Raw genomic sequence first — 21477 nt, 5'->3', positions numbered from 1 at the left:
TAGAGTGGGTAGCCTTTCCCTTCTCCAGGGTATCTTCCCAACCCAAGGATTGAACAGCATATTAAAAAGCAAAGACATCAGTTTGCTAACAAAGGTCTGTATAGTCAAAGCTATGATTTTTCCAGTAGTCATGTATGGATGTGAGAGGAGGACCGTAAAGAAGGTGGAGCGCCTAAGAATTGATGCCTTCAAACTGGTGCTGGAGAAGACTCTTGAGAGTCCCTTGGACTGCAAGGAAATTAAACCAGTCAATCCTGAAGGAAATCTTCCCTGAATATTCATTGGAAGGACTGATGCTGAAGCTGAAGTTCCAATACCTTTGCCACCTGATGCAGACAGCCAACTTATTGGAAAAAGACCTTGATGCTGGGAAAGACTGGGGGCAAAAGGAGAAGAGAGAAGCAGAGGATGAGATGGTTGGATGGCATCACCAACTCAATGGACATGAGTTTGAGCAAACTCCAGGAGATAGCGAAGGACAGGGAAGCCTGTGTTGCAGTCCACGGGGTCACAAAGAGTCAGACATGACTTAGTGACTGAACAACAACAACTGGGAGATTAGTGCCCATGCCCCTGGCCGCACCCCCTCCTCCAGGCCTGCTTGGTCTCATCAGCTGCCCCAACACACATGACCTCTTACCCAGGGTTCTTCCATACTGTACTTACCCCAGACTGGGACAAAAAGGCAGCACGTTCATTTAACTATTTTTTATATTAATACCATAGACAAGGACCTTTTTTAAGGACTAGAGTTAGTAAATTAGACACATTAAAGAGATAATACCATATGGTTTCTCTTATATGTGGAAACTATACAACAAAACAAATGAACAAACATAAAAATTTGCATTCATCTTTAAAGAGCATCGCCTCTGTTTCCCACAGCCCTCCAGCTGTCCCATACCCAAGCTCCACTGGTCTTCAAAGCCATATGTTCTGAGGGCTCATCTTTCTGGTACAGGACCCCCAGACTGGGGAGTTTGATGTAGGTCTCAGACCCCTCGTACTTTGGAGAGAACCTCTGCACTTTTTATCATTTTCCCATTCTTGATTGACTACCTGGGGGTGTGGATCTTGACTGCCACATCTCCACCGCTCCTACTTGTCTTGTTGTGGTACCATTTTCATACCTTTAGTTGTAGAAAATCCTTTCTACTAGTCTTCAGTTTGTTCTCATAAATAACTCTTCTGTAAATAGTGGTAATTTTGATGTGCCCTTGGGAAGAGGTGAGCTCAGGGTCTTACTACTCCACAATCTTGGCCGCTCCCTCTAACTCACACTTTTTGGATTCATATAGAGATTGAAAATTTATATCAAATGACCTTTTTTAAAAAATTTTTATTTGCATTTATTTTTTACAGAATTTATCCCCAGGCCGGAAGCTTTTGTTTCTTCAGTTTCTTCTGCAACCTTCTGCAGACCTGCAATTTTTTTCTTCTGTGCAACCTCTTTTGGCTTAGGAACAATCTGTTTTCTTTCAGTAAAAGCCATCTCAATGTGGCAGGGATGGCTCATGTGTGGTTTGATTCAATCATGAGCTCTGAAAGTCCTGCGCCATATCTCAGGGGCTTTCCTCTCTTGGATGAGCAAAATGATGAGAGAATCTACATCTAAGCAATTAAATTCAGCATTACTCTCGGCAGTTTTGAGTATGTGCAGTAAAAATTAAGCACTCTTCTTGAGCCACCAACCCTGTCTTCAGCCCCACTGTTTGGCCAGTGCACACCTACCAAATCCACACAATGGCACACACTGCTTCTTTAAAGTGACATCCTTCAGATACTTGATGGCTTTTCAGATATGCATACACTTAATGGCCTGGTCATTAATACCCTTAATGGCCTGTGGAAAATTCCTAAACAGATGGGAATATCAGACCACCTGACCTGCCTCCTGAGAAATCTTTATGTAGGGCAGGAAGCAACAGTTAGAACTGGACATGGAACAACAGACTGGCTCCAAATCGGGAAAGGAGCACATCAAGGCTGTATATTGTCACTCTGCTTATTTAACTTATGTTCTGAGTACATCATGAGAAATGCTGGGCTGGATGAAGCACAAGCTGGAATTAAGATTTCTGGGAGAAATATCAATAACCTCAAATACACAGACGACACCACATTTATGGCAGAAAGTGAAGAATTAAAGAGCCTCTTGATGAAATTGAAAGAGGAGAATCAAAAACCTGGCTTAAAACTCAACATTCAGAAAACTAAGATCATGGCATCTGGTCCCATCACTTCCTGGCAAATAGATGGGGAAACAATGGAAACAGTGACAGACTTTATTTTGGGGGACTCCAAAATCACTGCTGATAGTGACTGCAGCCATGAAATTAAAAGACACTTGCTCCTTGCAAGAAAAGTTATAGCCAAACTAGACAGCATATTAAAAAGCAGAGACATTACTTGGCTAACAAAGGTCCATCTAGTTAAGGCTATGGTTTTTCCAGTAATCATGTATGGATGTGACTGTTGGACTATAAAGAAAGCTGAGCTCCAAAGAACGGATGCTTTTGAACTGTGGTGTTGGAGAAGACTCTTGAGAGTCCCTTGGACTGCAAGGAGATCCAACCAGTCCATCCTAAAGTAAATGAGTCCTAAATATTCATTGGAAGGACTGATGCTGAAGCTGAAACTCCAATACTTTAACCACCTAATACAAAAAACTGACTCATTAGAAAAGACCCTGATGCTAGGAAAGATTGAAGGGGGGAGGAGAAGGGGATGACAGAGGATGAGATGGTTGGATGGCATCACCGCCTCGATGGACGTGAGTTTGAGCAAGTTCTGGGAGTTGGTAATGGACAGGGAAGACTGTCCATGGGATAGGAAGCCCCAGGGCATGCTGCAGTCCATGGGTTACAAAGGGTCAGGCATGACTGAGTGATTGAACTGAACTGAACTGAATGGCTTGGGCAGTTTCAGGAATGTTAAAGTGAACACAAAGATTTGAGCCTCTTGATTTGCATGATTTTATGGGGTTTTCTGGGTCAAGTGAATAGCAGCTACCATTGTCCTATGGAAACCCGAAAACTCATATCTTTACTGATTTTTAAATGTCCTTCACACACGAAGACAATTGACCAGATGACACAAATGGTACTGTATTCATTATTTCCTCTTAATTTTTTGTTAAAAATATGAGCCATTAGATTTTTAAAAGTTTATGTCAAATTAATGAGTATATTTTGTGACATTTACCAGTTTTTATGCGTGTGAAAGTGCATTCTTTTCCAGAGAGTACATAAATATTTGGCTGTAATACCTGCTGAGTTTTTATCTATCTACCTATTAGTCATCCTATTTTTAATAATTAAAAATGCCTGAAATATTGAAATATGTTTGGTCTATAGAATGTATTGATAATCTTCAGGATTCCCCCACCACCACCACATAGCTATTTTTCATACATTTGTAAAACATAATTGCTTCCTCAGTGACTTATGATGATCTTTCTTTATGGATGTGACTTTCTTACCAGTGTATGTTAGAGTGTATTTCAGAGATAAGTATTATGGAGCAAAGTTAGTTATTATTGTTATATTTTTATATAGTGTAAATTGGAGAAAAACAGCTTTTAACTAAGCAGTTATGTTATAGATACTCAAAGTAATAATGTTTATTACACAGACATAGTAGAATCCAAAATTGATATATAAAATTGTTTACATCAGCAATCCCCAACCTTTTTGGCACTAGGGACCGGTTTTGTGGAAGACAGTTTTTTCATGGGGGTAGGGGGTGGTTCAGGCAGTATCATAACATGAGTGATGGGGGGAAGTGTTTCAGGTGGTAAGGCAAATGATGTGGAAGATGGAGAAGGACATGCTTGCCCGCTGCTTACCACCACCCATGAGGCCCAGTTCCTAACAGGCTGCAGACCAGTACAAGTCCACAGTCTGGGGGTCTAAGGGACAAATGTAGGTTTATACATATGGTGGTGGTGGTTTAGTCACTAAGTCGTGTCTGACTCTTGTAACACCATGGACTGCAGCCTGCCAGGCTTCCCTGCCCATGGGGTTTCCCAGGCAAGAATACTAGAGTGGTTTGCATTTCCTTATCCAGGGGATCTTTCTGACCCAGGAATCAAATCCACATCTACAGCTTCCAGGCAGTTTCTTTGGGCCAGGGAAGCCCAGGTTTTATACGTGTGTGTGTGTGTGTGTGTGTGTGTATACACATATATACACACATATTTTTAAATGTTTATTTTTTAATATTTATACACACAGGCAAATATCTGGAAGAACATTTTCAAGTTGAAACTGACGATCATTGAGAGTTGACGTTCTGGTTAGATTATAATTTCTTTTTGTTTATATTTCTCGATTTTTCCATGCAATCTAATATATATGCAACATTCAGAAAACAAATGTTATGTATTTTTATTTCTGTTGCTTAGATATAACTAGATTAATATTTTGTTAAATTTTATTCCAGTATATTGGATTTGATTTTGTTTTTGACATTTTTATAATTACATTTAATTAACCTCTGTATCTGAGGGAGGGTTTTACTTAAGGGCTACTTTTTCGCTCAACAAAATTAGCTGTTAATGAAAAATAATAATTTGCAATAAAACAGGGCTGTTTTATAGCCCTATCTCCAGGCCATGGTTGATGTATCTTTACCATTTTTGAGTGAAGTAAGTTGTAGGTTTTGAGGTGATCTTGGTTGGCAGGGGGCAGGTGATTTTCCCCCACAGACTTCTCTGGTAAGTCGAGTGTGGGCCTCGCGGCTTTCTCAAGGATGGCCACCCAGTCTTCTCATCCAACAGGTTCCTTACCTGGGTTTTCATATTTTTAAATTTATTTCTTTAATTGTGAAGACATATCTTGAAGAAATTATGTTCAAGGTAAACTCTGGCACATCTAAGACTGCCTTTACATATAAATAGAAATTTGGCTACATATAATACTTTTCAGACACAACTTTTTTTCTCCAAAATTCTGCAGCTGTTGCAGTCTTGTCTTCTAGTGAAGTTGGTTCCTATTTTAGAAAGACTATACTTTCTGCCTGGGAACTCCTGAAATATTTTTTAAACAAATTCATCTTATACAAATATCCTGCTAGTATATATATTTGGGTGTGCACCTATTTTCCTCAATTTGATCTGGTACATATTTCATATTTCATATATAACAGAATTGGATTTTTTTTAATTCTTTTTCTTGGTGTATTTTATTTAATTTTGTGTTATTGCTTCTGTTACACTGCCCTAGTTTCTTCCTAAATCACACCTATACTTTATATTGAATCTGTGATTTTTGTTGGTCTCTGTTCCTCTCACTTGTTTTGTCCTCCACTTGGGATCTTACCATTTTCATTGTGTTGTCCTTTCACTTTTGCACTTTGAGAAAAGAGTTGAAGTGTCTTCGGTATCAGTGATTACATTTTTTTCAGTATGAATTATACTTTTTACCAGCACCAAAGATGCATTGATAGCTTACTGTTACATATTTACTTTTATGGTATTAATTCTTTATAGGATCCAGCTCACTTGTGGATCTTGATTGCTTTTAAATCTTAGTTTGTCCGTAAGACTGTTTTTCCACAGAAGTCAAGGTTTTTCAGTGATGTAAGGAAGAAAAATTTCTCCACTCCCTCCTTCATTATGGTTCCAATAAGAAATCATATTCAGAAATTTTCTCTTAAGTCTTTAGCAAGAATTCCACTCTTGCTTTTACTGGGAGGTTTTTTTTTGTTGTTGTTGTTTGGGTTTTTTTGCATTCTTTATTTTTGTTATTCTTGCTATTAATTTACTCCTCGTATATGAGGCTTGTTCCATGCTGGAGCTTACTGCAGAGAAGGTAATTTCTCTCAGCCCCAACATTTGTTTACTGAGAGGTGCTGACTGCATATTCCTCTCAGTTCTACAGTTGGATCAAAGATTGGCCCAATTTTTGGTGATTAAGAATAAAGCTGTTATACACATTTGAGAACAGGTTTTTGTGTGAACACAGATTTCATTTCTCTGGGATAAATGCCCAAGGGTATAATTACTGGGTTGTATGGTAGTTACATGTTTAGCTTATTAAGAAAGTATCAGACTATTTTTCAGAGTGGTTGTATCATTTTACAGTCTCATCAGCAATGTATGAGTGATCTAATTTTTATATGTTCTTGCCAGAATTTGATGTTCGCGTGATTTTTTATTTGATCCATTCTGATAAGACATTTAGTGATATTTCATTGTTGTTTTAATTTGCATTTCCCTAATAGCTAACGATGCTGAATGTCTTTTCATGTGCTTATTTGCCATCTGTACATCTTCTTCAGTGAAACATCCCTTGTGTCTTTTGCCCATTTTCTAATTGAACTGTTTTTTTGATGGATATTTTATTTTGAGAATTTTAGGAACTAGTCTCTTCTCATATATATGGTTTGCAAATATTTTCTCTCACTTGCTAACTTTTTATTTTTATCTTCTTAACAAGGTTTTTCACAGGGAAAGTTGTTTAATGTTGATAAATTCTGATTTATCAGTTTTTCCCCTTATGGATGATACTTTTGATGTTAATTCTAAGAACTCTTTCAGAGAAGGTAATGGCAACCAACTCCAGTACTCTTGCCTGGAAAATCCCAAGGACGGAGGAGCCTGGTAGGCTGCAGTCCATGGGATCGCTAAAAGCTGGACACGACTGAGCGAATTCACTTTCACTTTTCACTTTCATGCTTTGGAGAAGGAAATGGCAACCCACTCCAGTGTTCTTGCCTGGAGAATCCCAGGGACAGGGGAGCCTGGTGGGCTGCCGTCTATGGGGTCACACAGAGTCAGACACAACTGAAGCGACTTAGCAGCAGCAGCTAAGAACTCTTTGCCTAGCACTAGATCATGATAATTTTATCAATTTTTTTTTTAAATGAAAACTTAATTGATTCACATTTTACATTGAAATCAGGGACCCACTTTGAATTATTTTTTGTATTAGGTGTGAAGTGTAAGTCAAAGTTCAGTTTGCAACCTATGAATGTCCTATTGCTCCAAAACACTTGTTCAAAAAGTTTTCCTTTGTCTATTGAATTGTTTCTGCATCTTTGTCAAAAGTCTGTTGGAAATATTTGTGTGGGTCTACTTCTCAGTTCTCCATATGTCCTATAGATCTGTGAATCTTACCTTTTGTCAATACTAAGTAGTTTTGATTATTCTAGTTAGACAGCAAGTCTTGAAATTGGTAAGACTGATTCCTACTTTATTTTTATTTTTCAAAAGTATTTTAGCTATTTTATCATCTTTGCCTTGCTGTATAAAGTTTAGAATAATAATATCTATATCTAAAAAATTTTTATTAGAATTTGAATAGGAATTTTTCAAATTGTCCTACATTTCTTTTTCTGATCCAAGATTCAATCCAGGATTTCACATTGCATTCATTTTCATTTTTTCCTTACTCTCCTACAGTCTAGAATAGTTCCTCCATTTTCCTTTCTTTTTATGACTTTGACAATTTTAAGAATAGTGATCATTTTTTTTGAAGAATGTCTCTTTTGCTTCTTAGAATAAATTTAAATTTGATATACAGTTGAAATATATATCTAAATTAAAAATAGACATTTATATTAAGCTTTCACTATCAAAAATAAAATAATGGTCCTTTGTTTTCCTTTTGTGGATGATACAGGCTCTGTATCCAACCTCAAGAATCTTTGTGTGTCTCTCTTAAAGTTTCTATAAGTTTAGAACATTTTTGACATGTATTTATCATTACAGTATCATACAGAGTAATTTTGCTGCCTAAAAATCCTCTGTGCTCTAATTATTCCTCTTACCTTTAAGCCCTGGAAACCACTAATATTTTTATTGTCTCCATAGTTTAGTCTTTTCTATAACATCATATAATTTGAAACACATCATATGTAACCTTTTCAGATTGGCTTCTTTCACTTAGCAATATATATTTAAGATTACTCCATGTCTTTTTATGACTTGGCAGCTTATATAGTTTTAGCACTGAATAATATTCCACTGCCTGGGTGCACCGCAGTTTACCCACTCATTTACTGAAGAACATCTTGGCTCCTCCCAAGTTTTGACAATTATTAATAATGCTACTATAATCATCCATGTGCAGGTTTTGCATGGATATGCTTTTCAACTCCTTTGAATAAGTACCAAGGAATGTGATTGCTGGATGATATGGTAAGAGTATGTTTAACTTTGTAACAAACTGGCAGACTGTCTTGCAAAGTGGCTGTACCATTCTGTATTTCCACTAGCAATGAATGAGAGTTCTGTTCTTCCATTTTTCACCAACAACTGGTGTTGTCAGAGTTCTGGATTTTGGCCATTCTAAAAGGTGTATAGTGGTATCTTACTGTTGTTTTAATTCGTGTTTTCTGAAGACATATGTTGTGGAACACATTTTCATATACTTATTTGTGTATCTTCTTTGTTGAGATGTCTGTTAAAATCTTCTATTTCTTAACTGGGTTATTTGCTTTATTTTTGCCTAGTTTTAAGAGTTCTTGTATATTTCTGACATACATTTTGCAAATATTTTCTCCCAGTCTATGGCTTGTCTCATCACTCTCTTCACAATGTCTTTCACAGAAAATACTTTTTTAACTTTAATGAAGTCCGGCTTAATGATTACTTCTTTCATGGATCCTGCCTTTGGTGCTGTATCTAAAGAGTCATTTCTATACCAAACATTATCTATATTTTCTCCTTTGTTACCTTCCAGGAGGTTTGCAGTTTTGCATTTGCATTTAGGTTTGTGATCCATTTTGAGTGTGTGTGTCAGTGTGTGTCTGTGTGTGTCTGTGTGTGAAGTGATAAGGTCTACTTACAAATTTATTTTTTGCTTGTTAAGGTTTGGTTTTCAAGCAACCGTTTTTGAAAAGACCATTTTTACTCCAATGTATTGCCTTAGCTCCTTGTCAGAGGTCAGTTGACAATATTTATTTTCTATTTCAAGGCTCTCTATTCTCTCCATTGATCTCTCTGTCTCTACTTTTGCCAGTTCCACACTTCTTGATTACTATAGCTTTTAAGTCTTGGCTAATAGTGTCAGTCCTTTGACTTTGTTCTTCTACTTCAATATCATGTTGACTATTTTTTTTTTTTTGTCTTTCCATGTAAACTTTAGAATCACTTTATCAATAGCTACAAAATATGTTACTGGGATTCTGATTGAGATTGCATTAAATCTACAGATTGAGTTGGGAAAAACTGATATTTGACAACACTGAATTCCTATCCATGAATATGGAATATCTTTCCAATTTTTTAGTTCTTCTTTGATACTTTCATCACAGTTTTGTAATTTTCTTCATATAGAACTTATACATATTTTGTTACTTAAGTATTTCTTTTCTTTTTTGGTGGTGTTGCAAAAGGTAACATGTTTCATTACCTTTTGTTTGTGTTTCATGTCAAATTCCACTTGTTCTTTGCTGGTATATAGGGATACAACTGACTATATATTAACCTTTTATCCTACTATCTGTAATAATTGCTTATTAGTTCCAGGAGGGATGGTTTTTCTTTTTTTTTTTTTTTGGCAATCCTTTGGAATCTTCTATATAGACAATCATGGGCTCTATGAACAAAGAGTTTTATTTCTTCCTTCTAGTATGTATATCTTTTATTTCCTTTTCTGTCCTCATTGCATTAGTTAGCAATTCCAGTACAGTTTTGAAAAGGAGTGGAGAGAGGAGACACTCTCACTTTGTTGCTTATCTTAGCAGGAAAGTGACAAAGAAGTATAATGTTAGCTGTAGATTTTTGTAGCTATTACTTATTAATTTCAGGACATCCCCTCTACTCTTAGTTTATTTAGAGTTTTTACCATGAATTGGCATTGAATTTTGTCTATTGATGTGATCATGTAGTTTTTCTTCTTGATGTGAGAGATTATATTAATTGACTTTTTAATACTAAATCAGCTTTGCATACTTGGAATAAATCCAATTTGCTTATGATGTATAACTTTTTTAACACTGTTGAATTTGATTTGAAAACAATTTTTTGAGAATTTCTGCATCTATGTTCATGAGAGGTATTGGTACATAGTTTTTTTTCTTTTAATGTCTTTGTCTGATTTTGGTTTAAGGTGATGTTGGATTCAAAGACAGTTAGGAAGTATTCCCTCTGATTCTATCTTCTGAAATAATTGATATAACCTCTTAAATTTTTGATGGAATCTACCAGTAGTGTTTTCTGTTTTGAAAGATTACTAATCGCTGATTCAGCTTCTTTAATAGATATAGGCCTAATCAGATTGTTTATTTCTTCTTGTGTGAGTTTTAGCAGATTGTGTCTTTCAAGAATTTTGTCCATTTCATCTAAATTAGCAAATTTGTGGCCCAGAGTTGTTTATAATATTCCTGATTATCCTTAGAATATCCATGGGATATGTAGTGATGTATTTTCCTTCATTTCTGATTTTAGTCATTTGTATCCTACACTACCTCTTTTATCTTAGTTAGCCAGGCTACAGGTTTATCAATTTTATTGATCTTTTCAAGGAATCAACTTTTGGTTTTATTGATTTTTCTATATTTATTTCCTATTTTTATTTATATTGACTTCTGCTCCAATTTTTATTTCTTCTTTTCTGCTTGTTTTGGAATAAATTTGCTCTTCTTTTTCTAGTTTTCTAAGGTTTAAGCTTAGATGATTGATTTCAGATTTTTCTTCTTTTCTACTACTTATTCAATGCTATAAATTTTGCTCATTTCCCCCTAAGGACTTTTGCTGCATCTCACAAATTCTGAAAAATTGTGTTTTCATTTTCATGATATTTTAAATATTCATTAATAGCTTAAAATATTTTAAAATTTCTCTTGAGATTTCTTCTTTGAATAATGTCTTATTTATACATGTGCTGTTTCTTATCCAGGCTTATTGTCCACGTATTTGGGGGTTTTCTAGCTACCTGCTTTTTATTTCTGTTTTAAGTTCACTATGATCTGAGAGAAGACATACCATTTCCATTTTTAAAAATGTATTAAATTGTGTCCCAACCCAGGGATTGAACCCAGGTTCCTGTATTGCAGGTGGATTCTTTATCATCTGAGCCACCAGGGAAGCCCTGTGTTATGGCCCAATCTTGGTGAATGCTCAATATCAACTGGAAAAGAATGTGTATTCTGCTACTGTTGGATTAAGTAGTCTATAGATATAATTATATTCAGTTGATTGATGGTGTTGAATTTACTGCTTTTCTGCTTGCCAAAGCTGTCTATTTTTGAAAGAAGGGTGTTGAGATTTTCAACTATAATAATGCATTCATTTGTTCCTTCTTGCACTTCTATCAGCTTTTGTCTCATATATTTTGACACTTGATTGTTAGGTATATATATGCTAATGATCTTTATGTGTTCATGTCTCTGATTCCAGTTTCTTCTGTTTTCTGCTGGTTGTTTTTTTGAATGAATCTTTACTGTTTATCATCAACTCCTATTTAAGCCTCTTTGTCCTTTCTCTCTGCTGTGGGGATAGTCAGGCCTGTTTGTCTTCTGTTTCATTAATATGATTCCTGATAACATCCATTCTGTTCTTTACTGCCTCCAACCAATAGATCCACTTACTGTGGATGTTGGGCTATTGGCATTTACTTTAGGAGGTTCCTGAAATGAATGAACTATAATGATACTAGTAGGTCCTTGATCACTCAGCTTAAGATTCAGATTCCTTGCCTGGCTTAGGAAGGTCAAGAAGGGCATGGTGATTTATTATACTAATATTGCAAAACACAGGGTAAAGAAGTTTCCCCAAGAGGAAAACAATGCAATCACCAAAATAAAAATGGGAAGAGGCAGGATGGCAGAAAACAGCAAAGTCTACTGCAACGTTTTAACTAGGTACCTCAGTTTTAATTGGAAAGAGTCATACTGTGTAGCCCTGCTGAATAACTAAGAGAGAAGAGTGCATGACTGACTCTTTACCCTGGCATCTTTCTCTTCCATATGGCAGATTACATTTTCTAACATCTAAGGTTTCTTTATCTACAGTTAATGCCACCAGTGAACATACATCCTGTACTTGATTTTAGCTGTACTTTCTAATAATTTTGTACTTGTTTTGGAGTCACTACACATTCAAGAAGTAATCTTTACCATACACACATTTATCATGTCATTGTCTGTAATCCCTAGTGGCTCAGTCCGTAAAGAGTCCACTTGCAATGCAGGAGACCTGGGTGCAATCCCTGGGTTGGGAAGATCCCTTGGAGAAGGAAATGGCAACCCACTCCAGTATTCTTGCCTAGAAAATCCCATGGATGGAGGAGCCTGGTGGACTACAATTCACTGAGTCGCAAGAGTTGAACACGACTAAGCAACTGAACAAGCACAACACATTCAAGATGTAACCTTTACCCTACCCATGTTTATCATGTCATCATCTGTAATATTAGTAATGAATGAGATCCTTAGATCATTGGGTCGGATACTCAGAAATGAACACAGGTGCCCAAAACTCCCCTTTTCCTCCTTCAGGACAAATGTCACCTTCTCAGAAAGTCTTTCCCACCATTGTGGTATCTATAACTGGCCCATTATATCTACCCACTTGTTTAATTTCACTGTAGCCTTTATCACAAGTTGGGATTACTTTGCTTATTTGTTCCCTTGCTTATCTTTGGGCTCCCTCCATGAAAACAGGTACCATGACCCTCTCTCTCCTCTGGTACCCCCAATTCTTAGCACAGGACCCTGCAAACAGGAGATGTTCATCTTACCTGAATGTTGATGCTACTGTTTGTCAAATTTGAGTTCCAAGTGTGAAATGCAGGATTTAAAATATTTAAGTGTACTTGCTGAGATCATGTTGTCCTTCTATGCTTATTAAACAACTATCTAGCACTTTACATCTCTCATTTTTTCCTTCTAAATGCCTCAATAATTTGACCTCACAAAATAATCATAGTCAGTGGAATAATTTTCAACAGATTTTCTCACTGCACTTTGCACTGTAAAAATAAAATAAACGTGAAAAAAAATTTAAAAATAAAATAAATGTGAAAATAATAAAAGTAAAAAAGAAAGAAGTAAAAAGAAAAAAATAAAGGTAAAAATAAATGTGCTGACATCTTGGAACCATGAAATTTACTATATACTATCCATTACTTATAGGATATAATGACTTTGACTTTAGTCTCCCCTAATTACTGTCTCGTGATACTTCTATAGATAAGGTGAAAACTGCACCCTGGAATTTAAATAGCATTATTTGACATTTCAGGAGGCTGATAATTTTTTCTATTAATTATAGTGGCAAGGTAATACATGTTACTCCATTCCCAGCTACTTATTTCACTAGAACAGATTGTACACAACATATAAATTAGAGACCTGATGGTACAACAAAGAATTACCACAAAACTATTTATGTAGCCAGTAACTTCAACAATGCAGTGTACTCTCATGTTAAGTAATCCAAAGTTGCGAAAACACAAAAGTGTAGAATTATATATTGTTTGTTTTACAAATGATATCTCCTATTAAAAACTGAATTGCCACAAGAATTTCCTGAACAACCTACTGCCTAAAATAATAAATAATTAGTTACTAACTTGCTTGAGAGGAAACTTGTAAATGACAAGGGGAAATACCATCCAAATTATTTTAAAAAGTAATGAAGGTCAGGAGTTAATGGTTATTCATTCCTCCAGTTACATAACATTATTAGGTGCCAGATGCTATTAAGATAAAAAATTAAATGTGGGAATGAGTCATGGGTTGTATAGCCACTCATGAAAATTTTGTGCTATGAATTCAGTTTCCAAAATCATGTAATAATAATGTGTTTAATTTTGCTTTGTTGGGGAAAGCTAGACACATTGCATTGTATTCAACTAAGATCCAACTCAGATTTGCTAGAGAAAATTATAAGAGGCCACTCAGATGAAAGTGGCCAGCCACCACCTACCTTTAGTCACAAGGACATTTGAATTTGTGAATATTTCAAACCCATGTGGTCTGTGATCTTTTTCTTTTTCTCCCTTGGCATGTGGTAAAAAGTTCATCTGTTTACTAAGCCTAGATTTGTTATGCAGAGGTGATGTCATTTTGTTGTATGCTTTATGTGCATACATGATCTGTAAAGGTGGACCTAAATTAAACTGTGTTTTTTTTGTGTGTGTGTATGTATGTGTGTGTGTATGCATATATTCTAAGTTGTTCAGGATATTCATATTTATCCAGAAACATTTCAAGGTTTCTAGGATAAGTGACAGATGTCATAAAGTTCTGAAGGCCAATAAGAAAGCAGGTGAAATTATGTAATTACATTACCCAATTAAGGTTTTTTTATTTGTTTTGTTTGGTTCTGTTTCATTTGGCTTTTAATTCCCCCTGAACCTCTTAATAGAGGCGCCTATTGCTTATTGTGAGTTGTGCAGTTTTATAACAGTAAGAGAAGCATTAATAAGGAGATTAAAGAAAGATGTTTCAAATCAAAGAAGAGTTTAACCAGGACATATCTTTTGAGTGTTTACTCCTTGAAATTAAGCTCCAAACTCTCCATTACCGCAGTATTGCTGAATTATAAATATTATGGGGAGGCAGAAGATGTAAAGATTATTTTTTACTAAGGACCTAGGGACTGATTCACGGAGAATTTGCCTGGAAGAAAACTTTCACTGTATTATTGCTGAAATGCCATGTGACTTTTTATTTAAGAACGCATTTTGTGTTAGAACTAGAAGGAAAATTATAGACAAAAGTAGTATAACGCCTACAATTTACACTTATAAAACTGAGTCTAAACAGAGTAGGAAAAAGACTTACTCATGATTATAAGTAGTTACTAGCAGAGTTGGAACTCAGTCATTCTGTGATATAATGCACTTTGCAGCTATGTTAAAGTGAAAACACTGGCCTTGAGAGGAACAGTCTGGCATCAGTGAATAACTTCCTCATTATGTATGAACAGCCCTACTCAGGGTAAACCCAATATAATCTGTTTTCCCTCTGGTAGTTGAAGAGGCTTCTGTCTATATATGTGAAGTGCTATTGATATAAGACCCATTTTACCAGATCAGCTTCTATTAACAAATCTTTCAAAAAAATCATAATAGCCACTTTTGTAGTCATTCATTCTGTGTTCTTTTCATCAACAAAAATTTTTGAGTTGTATATTTTGGAATAATTAAGATTTGTCCTAGGAAAAGAAAAGACACGTTTTGACTGGTAGATGAATTCATACTTGCTTCATGAGAGACAAGCATCGAGTTTTTAAAATGTTTAGCAGGCCTATTACATCCTTTTTAAATTATTCATGAACTTTTAAAATGTGTACCATATGTTTACTGTGAGCAGGTACTATGGTGAGTAAAAGATAATAATAATTAAATATTTATGAATGAAAACGCACAGGAAGTTTCCAGCACATGATAAATATCCAATAAATGTTACTTTTTTACCTTTCAAACTTTTACCTTTCAAACTTTCGTGGCATATAGCACTTGTCCATAGCCATAGTACAACTTTCAGTCCCTTCTTTTACGGTTTCTCCTTGAAAATTATTAAAAATATAAATATATCAGCTTAATATCTATCAAACTATATAAGCTATCAACATTCCTGCCATAATCAAATGATCTCTCTGGGTTGAATTCATCAATCTTGTTTTCAGAAAACCATCAAAACAATTCAAAGAAAATAAAAGTAGTCACCATGAGAATAGGAAAGTAGATAAACAATATTTGGAGGGCATTAAAACTTCATATATGAATTCTACTACATTTTTTTGAAATCTAAATGAATTGGTAATATGGAGGAGACTATAAATGGCTAGATTGGCTCAAGAAGCCACAGCAAACTTAATAAGTTAGTAAAGGTATTTAAAGACGTGTTTATGAACTGTTCTCAAAAAGATGACAGACCATTTTGGAGAAGGACTTTCAAACTGTCATCTCCAACTGACATTTTCTAAATATCATGTCCATTATATTAAAATGTCCCAGAAAATAGGTACAATATTGAAAAATACAGCTTCGTTTGGCATATATATGTATATTTCTGATCCCCAAACTGACAAATGTAACCCAGAAAAAGATCCATTTCACTGATGAACACAGATATCAAATTTTGGAATAAAATTCAGCTGAGATATTAAAAAGAAGAAAATCAATGACTAATTCTGGGTTTATCTAGTAACGCAAACATGATTAAAACCTTAGAAAATGTGCATGCGTGCAAAGTCCCTTCAGTTTTGTCCTACTCTTTGTAACCCTATGGACTGTAGCCCACCAGGCTTCTCTGCCCATGGGATACTCCGGGCAAGAATACTGGAGTGGGGTGTCATGCCCTTCTCTAAGGGATCTTCCTGACCCAGGGATCAAACCCGTGTCTCCTGCAGCTCCTGCATTGCCGGCAGATTCTTTACTGCTGAGCGACCGGGGAAGCCCCATAGAAAATGTATTACCATAATTAATCCTACTAGTGGACCAAAGGTGAAAAAACTGAATCATCAATCAACTCAACAGATATCGAAAAAGACCAGATAAAATTCAGCAATGGCTCCATTTTTAAAAATCCTTAATAAAATACAAATCTAAGGATACTCTCCTAATATATTTTTTAAAAGTGTTCTTTTCAAGGTACATAGTAGAAAGCATACCTCCACCACTCCTCCAAGTCTGAAACAGAGACTGATAATCCAACTCAGCATGCTCTCTTCCAAAGACCTCAGAAGAGCTACAAAGAGTCAAAGTAGTAGACTGGAGTGGACACTGAAAACAATACTTTTTTTTGCCGTCCTGCAAGTGGTTCCCCATTAAGGACAAGAATAAAACAAGATGCCACTATGATTTCAGTCATTTAATGCTATTCTACTAGTGCTGCAATTAGATAAGAAATAAGAGAAAAAAGAGCCTAAAATGAAGTAAATTTAACTTTGGGAGCTTTTTGTTTGCTTCTTTTGCTTACAATTGACCTTTGAAAAGCACACATTTGAAATGCTCCAATATACTTCACAGGCAGATCTTTTTCAGTAGTAAACACTACAGTATTACATGATCTGCACTTGGTTGAACCCAAGGATGGAGAACTGTAGATATGGAGAAACCACATAAATGGAGGAACTGTGCATATGAAGGGCCTGTAATAAATTATGCAAACGCTTTCAACTGCTCAGAGGGTTGGTACCCTTAACCACCACACTGCTCAAGGGTCAATGTATTTTGTGTTTAATTTTGCTGATAATTTAATGGTCTACTGGAAAACCTAGGGAAAACAATAGGGAAAAAAAGCCAAAAATACTGTATAAGAAAATTTTACACTTTTGCTGATTATAAAATAAATACATAAGAAGTGGATAGTTTTCTATATATCAGTAATAGGCATGATGTCATCCTTGGTACATTATATATAATAAGCATAAATTAAGAGTTTGGAGCTTTTGATGAAATTATGGCCAGAATTCCCATGAAGAGTTGGATAGAAGATACAGTCTCCTGATGTGGGAAGGCAGCTTAATTATTTTCCCCTTAACTTAATAAAATAATATCCTTCTAAAATTTTTGAAGGATAAAGAAGGCTAAAGGTCAAAGAATTGATGCTTTTGAACTGTGGTGTTGGAGAAGACTCTTGAGAGTCCCTTGAACTGCAAGGAGACCAAACCAGTCCATCCTAAGGGAAATCAGTCCTGAATATTCATTAGAAGGACTGATGCTGAAGCTGAAACTCCAATACTTTGGTTACCTGACTCGAAGAGCCTCCTCATTAGAAAAGACCCTGATGTGGGAAAGATTGAAGGCAGGAGGAGAAGGGGACGACAGAGGACAAAATGGTTGGATGGCATCACTGACTCAATGGACATGAGTCTGAGCAAGCTCCAGGAGATGGTGAAGGACAGGGAAGCCTGGTGTGTTGAAGTCCATTGGGTCGCAAATAGTTGGGCATGACTAAGTGACTAAACAACAACAACAAAAATTTTTTGAAACATGTATTAATATGTTTAAAATGTATTTTTGATATTTATTCAAAATTTTGAAATATATACCCCTATTACCATTACAGTGCTATACACTGTATATGTACATATATGTATACACACATATATATGTGTATATATACACATATATATGTATGACTATACATATAATATCTGATTACATAATACTATAAGTCAGGATTGCCTACATTATAAATAATATTGCTTTATATTGGCTTATAATATATTAGTTTCAGATGTACAACATTCAGTAGTTTCATACATCATGAAATGATCACCATGTTGTCTAGTTACCATCTATTACCATATAAAGTTTTTACAATATTATTGACTATATCCTCTATGCTGTATATTACATCCCCATGACACTTACTTTAGAAGTTCGTACTTCTTAATCCCTTTCACCTATTTCACCCACCTCCCTATTTCCTTCTCTCTGGCAATCACAAGTTTATTCTTTGTGTCTACAAGTCTGTTATCTGTTTTATATTTGTTCACTTTTTTTTTTTTAGATTCCAGGTCCATCCATATTGTTGCAAATGGCAATATTTAATTCTTCTTTATGTACATATAGAACTTTACTGAATTCATTTATGAGTTCTAAAAGATTTTTTTGGTGGCATATTTAGGGTTTTCTATGTATAGTATCATGTCATCTGCAAATAGTTACAGTTTTACTTTTTTATTCCCATTCTGAATGCCTTTTGTTTCTTTTTTACTTTCTGAATGCTGTGGCTAGGACTTCAAATACTATGTTTACTGAAAGTGGTGTGAGTCAGCATCCTTGTCTTGTACCTGATCTTAGAGGAAAATCTTTCGGCTTTTACTATTGAGCTGATCATCCCAGCCATGTCACCCTAAACATATCCATTTTCTTAATCTCACTTTAATAATAATATGAGATGATATCTCAGGGCTTTATGGTTTTAAAGTTATATGGTTCTGTTTTCTGATATATGCCTGAAGGTATACCTCAATCATCTCTGCAAACAGAGCTCCCTGATGGAAAACGAGAGATGTAGTATTTAATGAATATTTGCACAACATAGAATTTGGTAAATACCAGATTTTCTAATTCTAAGGTGTCATTGGACCTTGATAAAATGCAGGGAACTTTTTAAAGCAAAGGGAGTTATGCCTTAGATATATGGTTCTTCATCTTCTTGGGAAAGTGGCTTTTATTGAGAGATTGATAAAAGATTAGATCCTTTCTTCAAAATATATACATGTACACGCACAAACATTTTTCTCATAGAACCATTAAAGCTCACCCAAATGTTCACCCAAAGTTAAAAACTTTTGCTTTGTATGTTTTTGAGAAACTACCTATTTTTGTTTCTGAGAAAGTATAATTTTGGATTTCAGGTCCTTTCCTCTCTAAAAAAGTTTCACATTCATCCTATACCCACAAGTGTTTCTAGTAAAGCAATACAAATATGCTTTAAAAAAAAAATACTGTTTTGTTAGGCTAGCATTGAAAATAATATAAAAAAAGGAAATCTTATTTCAATGTTTATTCTCAACCCTACTAAAATAGCAACTTGTCTTACTTTTAGGACTATAACCTTTACTGTTACTTATGTCAGTCTCCTCCCTGTATTTATCATGTTAGTTCATCAGCTCCTAACCGGCAATATTTGTCAGTATGTAATTGAATGTTTTTAATTTATTCAAAATTCTACTAAATGTTTTATAAATGCCAGTCATATATATTAACACTATCTGTAGCATAACACAGCATTTATTAATCAAAACATGAAGAATCACACAGCTGAAAAAATAAAACAAAAAAAATATGGGTTTTTTCTTTCTTGCTATATTAGTTTTTCCTTTCAACATGTTAATATAAGGTTTTGCAATTTCCTAAAGCTTAGAAAACTTTTGTCAAAAAAAAAGATAATTGGGTAAAAAGGTAAATAATCCCACTGTTTTTTCCCACAGTAAAATCATATACGAGGACAGGAGAATCAGTTAGGAGATCCAGCCCAGTTTCCCAAGTTGGCTTCTCTGGGCCATGGTTAATTTCCTTCCTTTCATTATGTTGGTTAGGTTGAGAGCTAAAGCTCTTTGCACACAACAGTCTTTCCAACTTACACTACTTTGGGGTAGAGACTCTGACAGGCAACTTGAAGGAAAAAAAAAAAAAGAATTTTGCTTTTCTTATTAGATTTTCCAGAATTCTCTTTTATTTGCTCCAAAGAACTTTAATTCTAATTGAAGGCTTAAAATGTCATAGGACATTCATTTTGAAGATGGAAAATAAGAAAAAAGAAGCAGTTCTTTTCATTATATCAACTGAGCATAAGGAATGTCTCACTTGTTGTTTCTCATTTTCTAAGTTAAAGTGAAAGTCACTCAGTCGTGTCTGACTCTTGGCTACCCCATGGACTGACTATACAGTCCATGGAATTCTCCAGGCCAGAATAGTGGAGTTGGTAGCCTTTCCCTTCTCCAGGGGATCTTCCCAACCCTGGGATCGAACCCGGGTCTCCCACATTGCAGGTGGCTTCTTTACCAGTTGAGTCACCAGTGAAGCCCAAGAATACTGAAGTGGGTAGCCTATCCCTTCTCCAGCAGATCTTCCCAACCCAGGAATCAAACCGAGGTCTCCTGCATTGCAGGCAGATTCTTGACCAACTGCACTATCAGGGAAGATAAGATCATTTTCTAAATTCTGGGGTAAATGATTCAATGGTGGAGAAAAGAGTTCCTCTAATGCTACTTTTGCAGAATCTTTGAGTCAAAAGTATAATAGAACTTTTGGGAAAATTTATATGGTAGGAGATTGTCAGCTATATCTCTTAGAGCAAAAGATTGATCAATCTTTTGCTTGATTGATCAGTCAAGGTTGATCAAATCTATACCAGGCTGCCTGTCACTCTGATGCACTGTAAATGATCCAAAAATATTTATTTAGTAATTAAAAGCTAGACTTATGGCTGATGCTTGTCCAGTAGTAGCATCTCTTGGGGGGTCCATAAAGTTTCTATATCAAAGACAAAATGTTGGAAAAGCAAAAATATAAATGCATGGTATTCAGAGCAAAAGGAGATTTACTCTACAGTGGATGGCCATATCTGCTAATTAACCAATCCGTTAGCAATCAGAATTAAGAGTCTTGCTGTTATTGGTGTTTTGAGTTATTAATAGTAAGCTCTTTATTGTTTACAAAACACTTTTTGATCAAGTAAGTTAACATAGTCACCATTTACATTTCCCATTGTGAAATGCTTTGGTATGCATGCTGCTAAGTCACTTCAGTTGTGTCCACTTCTTTGTGACCCTATGGACGGTAGCCCATCAATCTCCTCTGTCAATAGGATTCTCCAGACAAGAACACTGGAGTGGATTGCCATTTCCTTCTCCATGCTTTTGTGTATACATGCAGCTTTAAAAACTCATCCTTCAGAATCAAATCCTCTATCTTTTTCTTTCTGTACAAGTGCTTGAAATGCCCTGAGCAGAGATGTTTGAAAGGTCTTAAAGAGGCCAGCCAGGGTCACTCTGGTTCCAAATTTTAGTGTTGTTAACTTCTCCCTAAAGGAGTCAGGTGCTTTACAACTGAGCAG

The 21477-nt window shown here is 35.4% G+C and overlaps 1 pseudogene; it reads right to left on the bottom strand.

The window, feature by feature from the left end:
- Window positions 1-1365: 1365 nt before the first annotated feature.
- Window positions 1366-21477, bottom strand: part of LOC122673863 — a 33728-nt pseudogene continuing 13616 nt past the window's right edge.

Source organism: Cervus elaphus, chromosome 18, assembly GCF_910594005.1.
Source record: "Cervus elaphus chromosome 18, mCerEla1.1, whole genome shotgun sequence".
NCBI lineage: Eukaryota > Metazoa > Chordata > Mammalia > Artiodactyla > Cervidae > Cervus > Cervus elaphus.
The sequence above is the reverse complement of the archived record's forward strand: the minus strand, read 5'-3'. Positions and strand labels throughout refer to the sequence as shown.